At 31.2% G+C, this 16970-nt stretch overlaps 1 protein-coding gene and 1 long non-coding RNA gene across 7 annotated transcripts in view; one reads left to right on the forward strand and one right to left on the reverse strand.

Moving 5' to 3' along the window:
• Window positions 1–16970, reverse strand: part of PCDH9 (protocadherin 9) — a 1035500-nt gene that overhangs the window by 563444 nt on the left and 455086 nt on the right. The window lies entirely within an intron of this gene.
• Window positions 11913–16970, forward strand: part of LOC127553296 (uncharacterized) — a 108429-nt gene continuing 103371 nt past the window's right edge. Inside the window, exon 1 of the long non-coding RNA XR_007951714.1 lies at window positions 11913–12175. This is a non-coding gene — a long non-coding RNA (uncharacterized LOC127553296). The remainder of the gene's footprint in view (window positions 12176–16970) is intronic.

Consider the following 16970-nt stretch of genomic DNA (forward strand, 5'->3'; position numbering starts at 1 on the left):
TGAGACTGTAACCCAAGGAAATCTTAAAAGAGGGAAAAAGACATGCAAATATGCTATAAATGTGTTTGTAGTAATCCTTTTTGTAGTGGCAAATAACTGGAAAATGGATAAATACCCATCCATTGGAGAATGCCTGAAAAAGTTGTGGTATATGAAGGTAATGGAATATTGTTATATAAGAAATGATGAACTGGTTGGTTTCAGAAAAGCCTGAAAAGATTTACATGAACTGATGCTGAGCAAAACAAGCAGAACCAGGAATATCTCGTACACAGTAACAGCAAGAATGTACGATGATCAACTATGAAAGGCTTGGTTCTTCTCAGTAATTCAGCAATCCAAAGCAATACCAATAAACTTTGGACAGAAAATGCCATCTGCAACTAGAGAAAGAACTAAAGAGATTGACTGTAAATCAACACATATGGTCACTTCTTTTTTCTGTTTTTTTTTTTTTCTTTCCCATTGTTTTCCACTTTTGTTCTGATTTTTTCTCTCCCAACATAATTAAAAAGAAAAGAAAAGGAAAAAAAAGAAATACTCTCTATAAACTAAACTAAGCACACTAAATGCATAAGTATTCTTTATTAGCTTGATTATCTTGATATAAATGACTATTCCTATATATATATATATTACACATATATCTATATCTTCTTGGGGGAATTATTTGGCTGATTATATTCCCCTCACCACTACCACCATCAATAGCATGGCATTATAAATATTTACCTATAATGGCTGATCTTCTGACTTGAGCAAATGATATTTCATTTTTTAAAAATGAATTTCTGTTTTCAAATAGATAAATGATCTCTGTAGAATTTTATCCTATTAGTCAAGCAGTATTTATCAAGGACATGATTTTCTAGAATCAATAATGTAAAATCTTCCCTACCTCTCTCATTTTCATGTAAAGAAATATTTTCAAATAGGAATAATACATATTATATTGAGTTTAAAATATTATATAGGTGTACATATATTAAATATAAAAATACAAGGATATAATTTTCTAAAATATAGAATTTTGTCTTATTTTCCTTAGAGATAACATTTCTGCTTCAGGACAAATTTTCATTATCAGGTTTTGAATTCTTTACTAGTCTCAGCATATTGCTTTTCAAATTCAGTTGTAAAGCTTTTACCATTTCCCTTAGCCATGTGGAGAGGATTCTCAGAGAATGACAAAATATACATTTTAATAAAGATATATCAAACAATAAGATTTGACAAAATCCCCTAAAGGGATAGAGAAACTATATGTCATATATTTACACAGCTACATATAAGAACCTTTTTTTTGAATAATAAAACAGAATCGTTATTTTTTTCTAAAACCTAGTTTATTTCAAAGTTTGAATTATACTTAATTTTTTATTATAAATTTTATGTGATCACTGAAAAATCTGCGAGAATAATTCAGTCTCTAAGTGCATCTGTTTAGATGTATTGTAAACAGAATGACTGGAATACATGCTGAATCAAAAAAAAAATGAAAAGAGCTAAACTGGGAATATACTAAATCAATACTCTGATTAATGACTCATTCTGCTTTCTGTCCAAGCTGCACGTGCTGACACAGCCTGAAAAATAAGCAGAAGACAAGAGGAATTACTGTACCTTGTCAAAAAGCAGAGATGCTTTATTTCAAATGAAATCCTGAGGGTTTAAGGAATAGTGTCAAATAGGTGTTGAGGCAGGGGGAAAAATATCAGTAAATATTCAGCAAAGCAAGTTATCTAGGGCAACCAAAATCAACAGATACTATAGCTCATCACCTTCTTAAATGGAGCATGAAAAAAAAAAAAAAAAAGAAAGAAAGAAAGCATATCTACTGTTCTCCATAACAAAATATCGAAGCTTTTTAAATTTTTGTCTAGTTGTTAACTAAAGAAATATTTTTTTTCTTTTTTTCCAAAATATTTTAAAAATTTTGTCTAAAAGCTGATTATGAGCTATAAAATATTTCACCAGTTTTTGGAAATTTTATTGTCTTCTTTATGCAAATGGATCAACCAGAAAAGTGGCCTTTTAAAGTTTCCATTAAATGAACAATTGACATTTTCAACTACTCCTTTAGCAATACAGCAAATTAAAATAATAATTTGTTTTATCAAGTCTAATATCTTGGATTACAGATCTCTTGCACATTCCTAAATCCAAAATCAGTTAAGTCAAACGTATTTAAATAAAAACAACTTCATATTTCATGTATAAAATAAGGGAGGCAGTTTATCACAGTGAACTAGAATTATGAATACATGCTCTCAAATCCGTTTTTTAAAAAATACCTAAAGGATAGCTAGGTAGTGAAATGGATAGAGCACCAGCCCTGAAGTCAAAAGGAGCTGAGTTCAAATCTGTCTTAGACACTTAACACATTCTAGCTATGTGACCCTGGGCAAGTCACTTAACCCCAATTGTCTCAGGAAAAAAAAAAAAAAACCTAATACAATTGGCTGAGTAATTCAGTGCTAAGTCATTTAAATTTTTAGCATTCAGGCAACTGTCTAAGACTTTAAAGTTCCAAAGAAGCTATATAGATATGCATTAGTAGAGAGAGTTTCTTCATCCTGGAATTGTATGTATACACACACACACACACACAAATATTTTTTAGATCCTGTCTCTTGTCCCCATATGTATGTTTATACATATACATATGCATATACATACATACATACATATAGTTATATATTCTACAAATACTTAAGCAGCTCTAAAATTGTGCTTTTAAAAAAATACCAATATAATTTATCCCTTAAGATTTTGGTAAAATCTTATTTAAAAAAAATACACAATAAATTTTGTCGTTTAATGAAAACTTGAAATTTCAGCTTATTTCTACAATATGTAATAGACACATTATTTTAAAAAATCTCACAAAATGAATAATTGGAAATAAAACATCTATTATGTAGTGTTCTTTTCCCATAAGGGGTTTAGAAATTTTTTTTTTAAATGCTTTAAGAAGCTCCACTGTCTTTCATTGAGTTAGTTAAGATACTAAACATGTTTTGGATCAAAAGCCACCATGGTCTTTTAAATGCCTAGAAATGTATTCAGTCACTTTAAAAGTAAATAATACTAGCCCTTTGTAATTGACTATAGAATGTATTATACCCAAATGCAAAAGAACCTAAAGACATTTTTATTGCTCCTTAAAATGCTTACAGTCTAGTAGATTTTTATATTCAATCTGTAATCTAAATATTGATTTTAGTTCAAATTATCTAGTCTTTTATTTTCTTTAGACTTTTATCAGCTTATCTGATTAAAATAAATTAAACAATTGAAGGCATTAGTCAATCAAAAACTCTTTTGGCATTTTTACATATTCTTAGATGATTGAATCAAAGGAGTTTAGGTTTTGCTAATAGTACTCTTTACTGTCCTTCATCCTTCCTATATATCTATTGACCAAAAGTCTACTGGCAGGAAGAATAATAGCGTGAAAAGATCACAAGACTTGAAATCAAAAAGTCTGCCTGGGTCCAAAATTCCACTTTTGTCTTAATGAGCTGGTTGATCTGAAGCAAGTTACTACTTTTTTGAACATTAGCTTCTTGGATGAAGGGTATGATTTCTAAGAATCTTTCAAATTAATATTCTGTATATTTTTATCTTTTGATTCTTTGTATCCTTTTATTTCATTAATATGAAATTTAATTATTATGAAACTTATATTGCATATTTCTTTTCCTTTCTTTGTTTTTTGTGCCTATGTCCTAGATTCTCTAGCTTCAACTGTTCCGTTGTTTTTTCAGTCTTTTCTAGATCTTCATTACTTTATTTGGAGTTTTCTTGGCAAAAGTACTAGAGTAGTTTGTCATTTCCTTCTCCAGATCATTTTTCAAATGAGGGAACTGAGGCAAAACGGATTAAATCACTTTGTCCAGAGTCACACAGCTGGTAAATACCTGAGACGGAATTAGAACTAAAGGTTTCCTGATTCCAAACCCAGAACTCTATCCCCTTCGCCATCTAAAAACCCAATATTTATTCAGTTCATTTCAAACACAGCGTTCCATTAATCAACATTAGAAGACCCTGGGGTTCATTGGCAAAAACTTTGGATTTGGAATCTGAGATCAAGAAGTCTAGCTCTCTCTCGTAGTACCTATGTGGCTTTGGGCAAATAGGACTCCCTGATTTTTAAGGTCTTTTTTCAGCTTGATCTTAGGAGTCTGTGATCTCAGGAATGGATACCAAGTGCAACAAGCCCTATAAAATCAAATCAGAGCCATGGCTTTTAGTAAACTCTCAAAGGCTATTTGAATGACACCACCTCAGACCTCAGCTACTGACAACAATACTTCTAAGAAAAAATGGAAGTTTATCTCATCCTACAGTCCCCTCTAAAAAATGCTGTTTTACAAAACAGATACACACTTCCAGCTCAGACCTTTCTTAGAACTGTGGATTAGGGGGGAAAATGAAGATACTTTGGAGGATCAAAAAAGAAATAGGCAACAAGAGGAAAATTGAATCATAGAAATATAGTAGCTATTCCTTTTTTGAACCTCCCAGAGTAATAGGGTTTATATAAACACAAGCTAAACGGACCATTTTATATCCCTCTGAGAATATCTAGAAAGCCAAACTCATAAGAGTCATACTTCACTTGCAATGGTACAACATATCTTCTACCAGCTCCTTATCACCAGTTTTTGCAGAAAAAAAGCAGTATATTTCAGATGACATTCTTAAGTGAACAAGTCATACCATTTATTTTCTTCGTGAATTGAATTTGCAGTGGTAAATCATGCAAGAATTTTATTAAGTCATCCTAATTTCCTAGCACTTCTAAGATCTCTGTGCCCAGATTCTTCAGCTTAAAAATAAAAACATCTGGTAATTGTTCTTATATGAAATTGGGATTCATATGTGCAGCCTCTTTTGGTGCATTCAAATCCCAAGGTATCTTACTTCCATATCTGGAAATAATTAGCAACATACTTGGAAGACTTAGTTGAGAAACATGTTAATTTGGCCTGAAGATGATTTTTCCATCCTGTTCTTTTATCCTTACTACTTCCCCCACCCCTGACCAAATTTCTCAATGGACTTGCTGAAATTATGCTATGTCAATTAACTTTTTGCTATGAAAAATATTTCTATATGTACTAAAAGATGGCTAAGTGTATTTGGTAGTTTTAACTTTTTCTTAGGCCATACTGATAATGTCAGTGAGACCTCAGTACAACAATAATTTGATTACACACACACACACACACACACACACACACACACACACACAAATACACACCTGTTTTCTGCCTTAGCATGCAAACTCTTCAGATAAGTACCCTTCTTTTTGTGTGTGGTGCTGGGGAGGGAGGAGCAGGACGTGTTCATAGATATATATGTTTCCGTTTTGCTGCCTCAGTATCCAAACTTATCAAATAACTCCAAAACTCATATAGTAAACATCAAGAATAATATATTTTGATTTATAAAGTACATTCTTCCAATATTTCCAAGGAAGGTAGTTCTTCTTGATCCCATATCATTACTTCTTTATTTGTTACTTTCTGAATAAAATGTAAACCTCTGAGGGCTGGAATAGTTTTTATTTACCTTTTCATCCCCAGAATCTATCAGTTTCTGAGAAGCATGGTTCTTGATAGATATCTATATCCTTAGATCACAGATATAGCCAAATGTCTCCATTAAGAGGAGAAGGTGAACATTATGACAAAAGAAAAAGCAACAGTGTAAACAATCAATTAAAAAATAAAATTATTACAAAAGATGACATGTTTGGTTATATAAACCTACATGCTGCCAAATAGAAAACTTAAAAGAAAAAATGGTTGCCTTTTAAAAGGCAACCTATGATTTTAGTTATAATCAGAATAAATAAAATAGAAATTAGTCATAGAATTTAAAATAAAACTTAAATGACTACACACACATACCAAAGAACATCTTCACATCAATGTAATAATTCAAAATTCTGGTGGTCAAACAAAATAGTTTGGTATCTCAGTAAGGTCTAAAAAAACACAAAGCAAATGACCATACTCATGAAAATTATAGTTATTTCATCTTTCATGAAAAAAAGTATAAAGCAATAATTGAGACAAGGAAAACTAAACATGATCAACAAATCATTCTATATAATTATACTTGAAATATGGTATTTTTTTTAAAAGATAATTTTTCCAGTTTGGATTTTCAACCTATAGATTTTATATAAAGAAAGTTATTCTTTGAACTGGAATTTTTTTTAAGTACTCCTCTGCACAACTCTTTCTGATTAGCAGGTGACAAGACAAAAGTAGGATTTAGATCTCTAAAAACACTACTTTTATAAGAATTTTTAACATGTGGAAAAAGCAATTGCATTAAATCACAGATATTCCAAAATAGAAGTAATCTCAAACACTCTCTTGCCAGAAATCTCTTGTAAGTGCCAGAAATCCCTTTTAAAACATCCCTTGTAAGTGGTCTTAATTTCACTTCAAAATGAATTCCAGTGATGGGAAGTTATTAGCCCATTCATTATAAGTTAACTATAATTGCTGAAAAAAATGTTTTTCCTTATACCAATTCAAAATCTCTTTCTGAAACTTCTACTTATTTTTTCTTTTCAGTCTATTCTTCCATCCACATACTAGCCCTTAAAAAACTAAAAACAGCTGTCATAATTTCCCAGTTTCCTTCCAAGTAAAGAGCTTATTTTTTTAAATTCACATATACTTGTACACTGGGCTTTCACCATCTTGATATCTTCCTCTGCATACACTATAGTTTTGGTTTCTTTTCGGTTTTTTGTTTTTGTTTTTTAATGCTCTTCCTAAAAAGTGGCATCCAAAACAAAATTACACATGGATTTTGACCAGGGTATATTACACTGGAACACCACCTACTGTGCTCTGGGAACCATGCCTCTCTTAACATAGCTGAGAATAGCCTTAGGTATTTTTGGCTGTCCTGTCAAACCTACTGACTCAAATTGAGTTTGAAATCCACCAAAAACTTCATATATTTTTTAGAGAAACTGTTGTCTAGGCTCTGCCTCCTTGATCTTGTGGTTGTCACATTGATTTTTTTTTCTCTCAGGTTTAGGGCTTTGCTTTTATCTCCACTAATTTTTTTTTCTTTTATCTCACTAATTAAGTTCATCTCTCATACCAATTGATGTGGTTTAGGATATTAACACAATCATGTACCACTTGATATGATATTCTTCCACTGTTGGTCTTCTCTGCTTTTGACCCAACTTAACGACAAAGACACTACAAAATTCTGAAGCATACTAATAGACAACTCCCATCAAATTAAGGTTCCTTCAAGAAGTTCTGAATCCAAATCACTGTACTAACATCTTGCCAATTATATATAAATAATAAATTTATATAATTATACAATAGATACATAAATATAAACAATAAGGCATAAATAATTATAGCAAGTATTTTGCTTACACCTAATTAAAGTATATATACTTAGTTTTCATGAGCTTATGGAAGATGTTACAGGGTTTTCTGAGATCATCCTCTTAACATTTCTTAACATCATCATAACTTAACATCATCAAATTTTAAAGGAAGTTAGGGATTCTAATATTTGAAAGAGGAAGAACGTATTCTCTCTTCAAAGTTTGAGAGACTTGTCTACAACACTAATAAGTTATATTACTAGAGTTATAATGTAACACATAGCCAGTATTTTATAGTTTAGACTTGAACCTAGATCTTCTCTTCAATGACAGCATCTTATTCACTTGGTCAAATTGCCTCTCTTTAAAATGTAAAAGATGATTTTTTGCAGATGTATATCTTATTTTATTGTATACATTGCAAATACTAAAATTTTCACAAAAATATTTTTACTCTTTCCCCCAGTCCCAGCAACTTCCTTCGTCTTCTTTTATAATTCCCAAAATTTTAAATTTAAATAAGCCAGTTAATCTATCTTGCTCTCAATTTTCTATCTATAAAATGAGGGACTTGAATAGTTGATGACATTGTGATAGGATATTTAGTTTAAGGTTTCTTAAAGTCTAAACAACTCAAATTTATAAATTACATCAGAGACTTCCTTGCTAGGTGATCCTAGGACTACTATGTGTAAGGTTTCTTCATCTATAAAAAATATATATTTCACAAGGATATTGCTAAGATAAAGGGAGAGAATGTACATTAAGAAAAGTATTTTATAAATATTAAAATGTTACACAACTGAATTATTATATTTCATATGTTCTCTAAAACTTTTTTAAAGCTCAGAAATTCTGCTTATGTAGAAATACTATATTAAAAAACTAGTAGGCAAAGAGGCAAACACACTCTGATATTTAAAAAAATTATGTCTAGACTAATAATAGCCACTTCCTATTTTACGTGGGTGATAGATAAATGAACACACAGGAAAAAAGACATAAATCATGATATTGTTCTTATTAATACCAACATCATCCTCTTTCAGCTCCTCTCTATCCACATTTTCCATTCTATAATTTGGCCCTCAAAGTTCAGTCTGTGAGAAAACTTGAGCCCAAAGGCATCATAATTTCTAAATTCTGCTGAAGTAATCATTTTAGACACAATATAAAATTATAATCCTGACAAAGTAAAAACTGCTATAAAATAATAATGCCACTCTCTTTGACAACAGAAGCAAATACTGAGTTACTACCCAATTATCAAGGTATATGCTTCTTCCAACTCATGTCTGTCTTAATTTTGTTAGTCAATTGACTTCTCAAGGTGAGACCATGGACAACTCTAAACAATAATATGCATTATAAATCATCTTTATGAAAAACACTAGTTTAAAAAAAACCCATGAGAAAAATATGAAATTGGAGAGGTTGGTTAAAATAAATTAGATGCCCATAAATCAGGAACTCATCCTTATAAATGCCAAATGAGCATATTAAAAATAGAAGAAAGAGGTTCTTGGTAAAAAAGAAGAAAAATGAAGAAAGGAGTAGGTTGGGAAAATAACTTGATACAGCAATAATAATTATTTTAAAAAGAAAATGGAATACAAATGGGACTTGGAGAATCATTGTATAGTGTCTTTTGTCAAGATAATTTTTTCTTGTTTCTATCAAGAGACTGGAATATGTAACAATATTTGCTATTCTTATATTCAAAAAAGATCAAATTTAAAGTAAACAATCTTTTTGATTAATTTTTAGGATAACAAATAGTCACAGTAGAAGGGAAAGGAAAAACATTTATTAAGTACCTACCATGTGCCAAGAAATTTGTTATACACTTCACAAATATTATCATTATAACGTAACAATCCTGTAAGTTAGAAGCCATTATTATCCTTATTTTATACTTGGGGAAATTCAAGCAGAGGTTAAAAAGAGTTTCCCAGAGTCACACAGATAATAAAGTGTCTGAATTTCAATTTGAATTTTAGTCTTACTGGCTCTAGGATCTCCTTAGTACAGGTCCAGTGCTTTGTGCATCATGATACTTACCTGACTAATTATAGATGTCAGGCCTAAAAGTAATTTACTCAGTCTTTCCTAGTATTCACTGTGAGTAGGCATTACAATTAAAGTATAGAAAAATGCAAAGGAATTAATAATCTAATAAGAGAGGAAGTGAGAATAGGCTAGATCAAGTGTATATAGAAATATCTGCTATAGAAACTTGTCACTCATTTTAAGTGAAATTGGAGTGTGAACCTTTTTGAATTAACATTCATAAAATCAATTACTATTTTGTTTTTACATATTTTATTTGGCTCTTCTAGCTGACATGTAAACCATTCACAATCTGACAGCAATCAATCTTCCCATGCTTATTTTATTCTCACAATCATTCTCTCTTCCCTGCCCCATAGTGAACTAGCTAGTTTCTTGAACATCACATTTTATCTCAAATTTCCATGCCTTTTCACAGATTGTCCACTATCCTCATTATCATCCTTTTTCAGAATCCTTATCTTCCTTCAACACTTCAGCTGCCACTTTCTGGGTCTTGAATGTTTTTTGGTCAGCACTGTCTAGAGTGGGAATCCCTTCAGATCATTAGCAGACTAAGAGCAAGGTTTCTTAAAGTGAGGTTTTTGAACTATTTGTATGTATTTTGATAAAAATATTTATATTTATTTCCCTTGCAATATAATGAATTCTATTTTTTGAATTTAAAATTTTATTCTGAGAAAAGTCCACTGAATTTACCAGATTGCTACAGGTTTTTGAACTATTTATAACTTTTTTTCATAAGACTGTATCATTGTAATTTATTTCCTGTATAATATAATGAATTTCATTTTTTGAATTTAAAGTTTTATTGTGAGGAAAGTCCACAGAATTCACCAAACACCATATTGATAAAGGAATACATGACAAAAAAAAATAAAAACTTCTCTGAAGTAAAGTTAGTGTAACATAGCCTTTTCAGCAGATTAGAACTTGAATTGAGAACCTCTTACATATTGTCACCCTTTCTTTTTGTGTCTTGCTCTGAGTAAACATTTAACTGATGTTTGTCAGTGTGAATCTGAATTACTGAATACTGAACCCTAAATTTCAAGCAATTTTGAGAATAAAATAAATTTTATTGATGGTACTTGAAGTATATCATAGTAACATAAATTAGCTATGATAAATATTCAGTCTAAGGAGAGAGGTGATCAAAATCCATGACTTTTCCAAAGAAAAAGGGATAGTTAGAGCGAATTCTCAACTGGTGAAGGTGTGCTGATGCATATATTGAAGGCTTAAGACCAAAACTTTTAGTTGAATCTTTTTTAGTTATTTCTTTCTTGCCTCTAGGCTCTTTCACATTTTAGGCTCTACAATCATTTTTCTAATTATTTTACCCTGGGCAAATCATTTAACCTCCCTTAGGCTGTTCCATTTTCATTGAAGAAGGAAAAATAATAACCTACTCTACCTTTTTTATCTCACACAGTTAGTAGATGAATCTAATGTTATATTGGAGGGAGAAAGCTTTGAAAACTATTATAGCAATACAAATGTAAAGAATCTTATTTTTAAGAAAATAATTTAAAATTAAATTAGATCTGAAAATAAAATAAAATAAAACAACTGAACTCTATGATTAAAGAAGGATTAGGTAGAAAACTCCCAATGTTTTAATTTAATATAAACTCCTTATGTGTTTAATTAAAAACATGTATTAATGCAATTTTCTGCCTTAATAAGAAGTATATTTGTAACAGTTAAAGTATGTGATTAATCAATGTTAGGAATTATTATTATTAGAAAACATAAAAGGATAGATGTTATATATGTATTTTAAATATGTTCACTTCATGTTGATTTGCTTCTTCTTCAAATCCAAAGGTAATCCTGCCCCTTAATATCATACTCAGTTAAATCTATATTCTGGTTTTCTGATTAAAGAAACTAACAATCTTTGTCTTTATTTGAAGATTAAAAATAATTCAAACTTAATTTATTTGCTATAGTTTGGAATGGAACTACATCTTGTAATTAATCTGCTCCTATACAGTACTTTACGTTTCAGTTATTATTTTGTTATAATCTGATATCTCTCAGAAACCACTATAAAAAACCCCTTAGTTTTATTTTATGACTCTGGAATTCTGGAATTTGCATTTACATTTCAGTTTATCAGAAAAGTATCGATGACCCCAAATCATAAAATTTCATCAATAATTCAGAAATTATTAGTGGTTTGATTTCATATTTAAATATAAAATATTTATTGATTCCATTAAAAAAAATCTCAGTGCTGTTGTTGCAACTTTTGTCTTTCAGTTGAAAACAAAAAACAAACAGTACTCTGACCCACTGAAGTGATGAATGAAAATTTCAATAAAAGGGTATTATGTGTCTGTGATTTTTATAATATTTAATACATATATCTTTATTATTAAAAATAAATATTGTAGAGGGATGAAACTCTGAAAAAGTGTACTTGAATCAAGGACAGCAGGGTTTTTGTTGTTAAGCATCTACTCAGTGTGAAATAATGGTTCTCTAAACATATACTTACTGTGATATGGTGATGTAATGGCACATGTTCATTGTGCTGTAGTGATGTAATACTGAGGCATTTAAGAGAGTCTCAGACACAGAAGACTCTCTCTCAGCCATGGACACAGAAGAGTCTCAGACACAGAGAAGATTCGGGACTCCATCTATGACCAGCTTTGTGGTGGCTCTCCTGCTTTCATCACTCCTCCACTAAGACCAAGGACTCAGGTTGGTCCCGAGGTCCTCTAGAGAGCTAGTCCAGACATTGTACAGGGCAGAATTAAATTGTTTCAAAACTGATAAAATGAAAGGAAGGTCCTTAGGGGAATATCACCTTCTTTTTATAGCCCATAATAATTCTCTTCATACTTATCAACATTGTACAAAGGAAAAATAGGTCTTTCTAAGTTTAGTTCTACAAAGAACTTTATCTTAGCTTCAAGATGTATGGCTAGCTTTAATCTCCTTATACAGATAATTTCACTATCTAAATGTTGTTTAGCAAGAACATTGGATCATGGAAGTTCATCCCTTCAGGTCCTTCATCTACTGTTATAGATTCAAGCCTATCCAATGAGGGTGCCGTTCTAAACCAATGGCAATTAACCTTCTGTGTGTCACAGAGCCTTCTGCCAGAAAACCATAGACCCCTTCTTTGAATAATGGTTCTTAAATCATTGAAGTAAATGCTAAATTGGAGGAAGAAGTTAAGGAAAAGAAAGATTTTTTTCCTCCTCTTAGTTCTAAAAGCCTGTGAAATCTATCCATAGCTTCAGTGCGTGTCTGGATCTCAGATGAGAATCCCTGGACAAGATGATGCTTTAACTCCCTTCTTCAAATACTTGTCCATGATCCTATAATCTTTCCATTCTTTCTCCTATAATACAACCATCATTTTCAGCCTTATTACACATCAATCCCTTTTATAAATACTTACAACCAACCAAGATGAAGGTGTTTTCCCTCACATAGGATATTCCATCTCTCATTTTCTAGGTTTTTGTATTAGCTGTTCTTAAACATTTTTGCAATCCCTTTTTCCTTTTGCTCCTCTGAATCCTTACGTTTTTCAAGACTCAATTAAATTACTTCCTTGTATTTAATTTCCCCACTCCACCTCCATCTTTAGGTGCTAATTCCTTACCTGGAAAATTATATATGTATGTGTGTGTGTGTATTTATATACACATGTATATGTATATAAATATTTATAATATATGTATATGTGTCTATATATGTATATATATGATTTTTTTTCCATATTAGATTGTTGTTTCTTAAGAGATCAGGAATGGTATACTTTTGTCTTTTATCCTGGCCTCCTATAATCCATAAAAAAAAGAGTAGGCACATAATAAATATTTATTGATTGACTGAATGGAAGCATGCCATATCTTACTCATAGCCACATCATGCATTTATCCACTGCCCTTTCTGCACTATGAAACTTCATTCCTTAGAGACAGTGATACTCCATAATTCATAATCATATGACATCACCAGAATATGTATTATCTTATATTAGAAGACTCATATAGACTTAATTAGAACTGAAAGGCATACTAAAGGTCATCAAATCTCATTTCAAAGATAAAATTATGATATAGAGAGATTGTGATTTATTCAAGGTTTCACAGGCAGTAACTTCCAGAGCTGAGATTCAAACCCAGATCCTTTGATATCTCATCCTACAGCCTTTTCCTGAGTCTCTATTGCTTCTGTAATGTCAATAAGATAAATCTGCATTTCAGGTAGAAGCTTAGGGTCATTAAAAAACAAATTCCCAAAGATAAATCACCTTTTTTTTTTCCTAGCTCTTCAACTTCAGATCTGATTCCTTGGGTACTATGTTAATGTTTCCCTTGAGTGCTATGTTAATGTTTCTATATAATATATTGTGTTGATTCATTTCTCTTTAAAGGAAATTGTTTCTCTTTAAGGTTGTAGTATTTAGTCATTTATATCAATATGGAAGTATTTAATCCCTGATATGAAATTATCCATTTATTCCTATACAATAAATTTAAAATATTTTCATTTATTCATGATTATTAATAACAAATTTCATACTACTTTGCTTTAATCATATTATCTATTACCATAAAAAGTATAAATAATCCTAAATTGCATGCTTTCTAACCTCATGATTTTCATTGTTTTTCCTACTCTAGATATTGCTTATGATGTCTCTAAAATAAACATAAGATTGTTTACAAATAGGTTCAACAGAGCTACAGATCATTCTGTTTTTATAAATTTTCAATATTTAAAATCACAAAACTTGTGCCTCTGGGCACAAGTGCCAAAATAAAAAAAAAATCCTGGAAAATATACAAAAATAAAACAGCAGCTGCCATTTAAAAAAAAAAAAAGCAAAAAACTGAAAATATCTAAGGGATAATTCAGTGCCAAAGGGCACTGTCTTGGAAAACACAAACAAAAACAAAGTAGTCCTAGACCAAAGCAGAGATCAAAGTTGCCAGGGACAAAACCTTCCCCAGATGAAATCCTAGCCCAGAGTAAGGGTCCCCCTTTGGACCCCATGAATTTATGGTACACATTAATTTTCAGCATGCTAGTTTGGCAGAGGGTCCATGTTGTTATTGTTATTTATTTGCATGCAGCACATTGTGTTATATAAATACATCTGTGCCTCTTTCACATTCCAAGAATGGCAGGATTTTAATCACACACTTGATTTCAGTTGGGGCAGGGCAAAAAGCAGGAACCATGGCCCCATAACACTTGAAACCCTATATACCTGAACACCAAAGGCAAAGTTACTTCTGGAACTGTTAGAGACATTTTGCTTCACTAAATAAATTAATTTTTTTCTAATCATAATTACTATAAAGGAAACCATGCTAAGCCCACTAATATTTTACATCAGTATTTGAGAACAGTGTCATTATGTGATGCTGCTTCAGGCAGGGAAGCTGAAGCAATGTTAAAAAGGAAAATACAATCTAGATGTCAGTTTGGCGTCAAATCAAAGCTGTCGACTTTTAACCACCGCAGCTGCCTAGACTTCAGTTAACCTCTCATTGATCTTCCCAAATAGGATTTCATCTAAATCACCAAATTAAAAACTGAGTCTGAGGCCTGGTTCTGCAAATTGAAAAATGTACAAATGAATTGTTGGCAAACACACTTGGCAGCTTTCAGTCACCCAAAGCTTCTGATGTGAGTCCCAGGACTACGGGGCAGCTTTAGTGGGGGTAGAATGTAAAAATCAATTTACCCCAGTTTGGAGACAGGCCCCACATAACATCTGGGACTATGTTGTTAGATTTTAGTGTTGTTGACAATTGAGTGGTATAATGAACAAAGTGCAGGCATTCATTCTAAGAAAAACTTGGAATAAAACAAACAAACAGGTAATCTCCAGCATACTATTTTTCTAGAGTATCATATAAGAACAGGATAGCTTTTAAAATATCTTTACTGTCTTCCTATATATCTAATTAGATTTTGCCTTATTGAATGTGAACTAGAAAAATATGTCTGCCTTTTAGGTGATCAAAGAATTAAAGAAAAATATCAATTTCACAAATACCTTTAAAATATCACTATATGGCAGAAATGTCAACCATGTGAATTTCTTGCAGCTCATAACAATAATGAGTACAGGGCTAAACCATATTAAAATGTACCTCCTACCTCATTTTACTGTATGTTAGTTGAAAAAAATATATGCAAACATGTGTGGTTTTCTAAGTTAACATATGGCCCCTAGGAATTCTTACATATAGTTTAGTCCCCCTACCTCATTTCTATTTTATCTTGACAACATTGCTTTATGGAATATTACTTGGATGGGGTGGGGGCAGAGAATCTAGATCTGTGATTTCATTGGCATAGAAAACACCATTTTAACAAATCTCCTTTCACCAACACCATCAGGAACTATTTTTTTTTTTTTTTTTTTTTTTTTTTTAGCATTAGTGACCTGACTAGGATTATTAGTCAATATATCCGGCAAGTCCTTCTGGCTATAAGCTGATTTTCTATCTATTTATGCCATATTACCTTCCTCTCATTGCAATCTAGTCTTAATAACTAAAGTACAATAAATAACAACAAATAAATAAATAAGAATGATTGGAATAATAGTATCATAATAAAAATCTGTATCAGTATATTGATATTTATCACCCTGTGTGTGTACATTTTAGTATTTAAACACATATACATTCATAGAGGGGAGGAAAGGAAAGAGAGGAGATTGTAGAGAACGGAAGAGAGGAATTGATATCACAGCAATCCAAAGTAAGAATGGCAGAATTAGCTCCTTTAAGGGTATATAACTGTTGGATTTCATATTAAAGCCACAGAAAAAGAAAGAATGAGCTACAGGTAGAAAGACTGATCAAAACTATGATTTGTTAAACTTACTCTTCAAGGGGTAGGGACAGTCTTATTTTTTGTAATCACATCTACTCACTCTTATCATGCTGTGAGTCACATAACCAGAGATGGTTTACTTTAAATTTTACTTTTTCTTGAGTTAAAATCAAGGAGGGAAGAACTGTATATTCTAGTTCTTTTTTTTTGATGTAGTAGGAAAGAAACAACGTATACTGACTGCAACTCTATAATTTAAACACATTCTTTTCCATATCGCTCTGAGGTACAGAAAAGATGGTTAGAGGACATAACTGAAGTGTACTGTTTCCCACTTTTGCTGATTGTGGATCAAGTAATGAAAAAACAAAAATAAACTTTAACCCCAAAATAGTGCTCCAAGATAAATGAGATCTACTTATATCTTGTCATTTTTAAAACATGTACCTTAATTTATTTTTCTCTCTCTCCCAATAAAATCATGTATCGTGAATACACATAATTTTAACTTTTGTATTACTTCAAGATACTGACCTGAATAGGAAATAAGCATGCATGATGTTGAATTCTTTTTTTAAACTATGGGAAAAGCCACTTAAAATACAGACATTATTAAAACTGCCCACCAAATTACAGTTTTCAGATTTTAGTGAGCCTGATAAAAGCCCTTAAGACCACT

This window comes from Antechinus flavipes, chromosome 3, assembly GCF_016432865.1.
Source record: "Antechinus flavipes isolate AdamAnt ecotype Samford, QLD, Australia chromosome 3, AdamAnt_v2, whole genome shotgun sequence".
In the NCBI taxonomy this organism is placed as follows: Eukaryota; Metazoa; Chordata; class Mammalia; order Dasyuromorphia; family Dasyuridae; genus Antechinus; species Antechinus flavipes.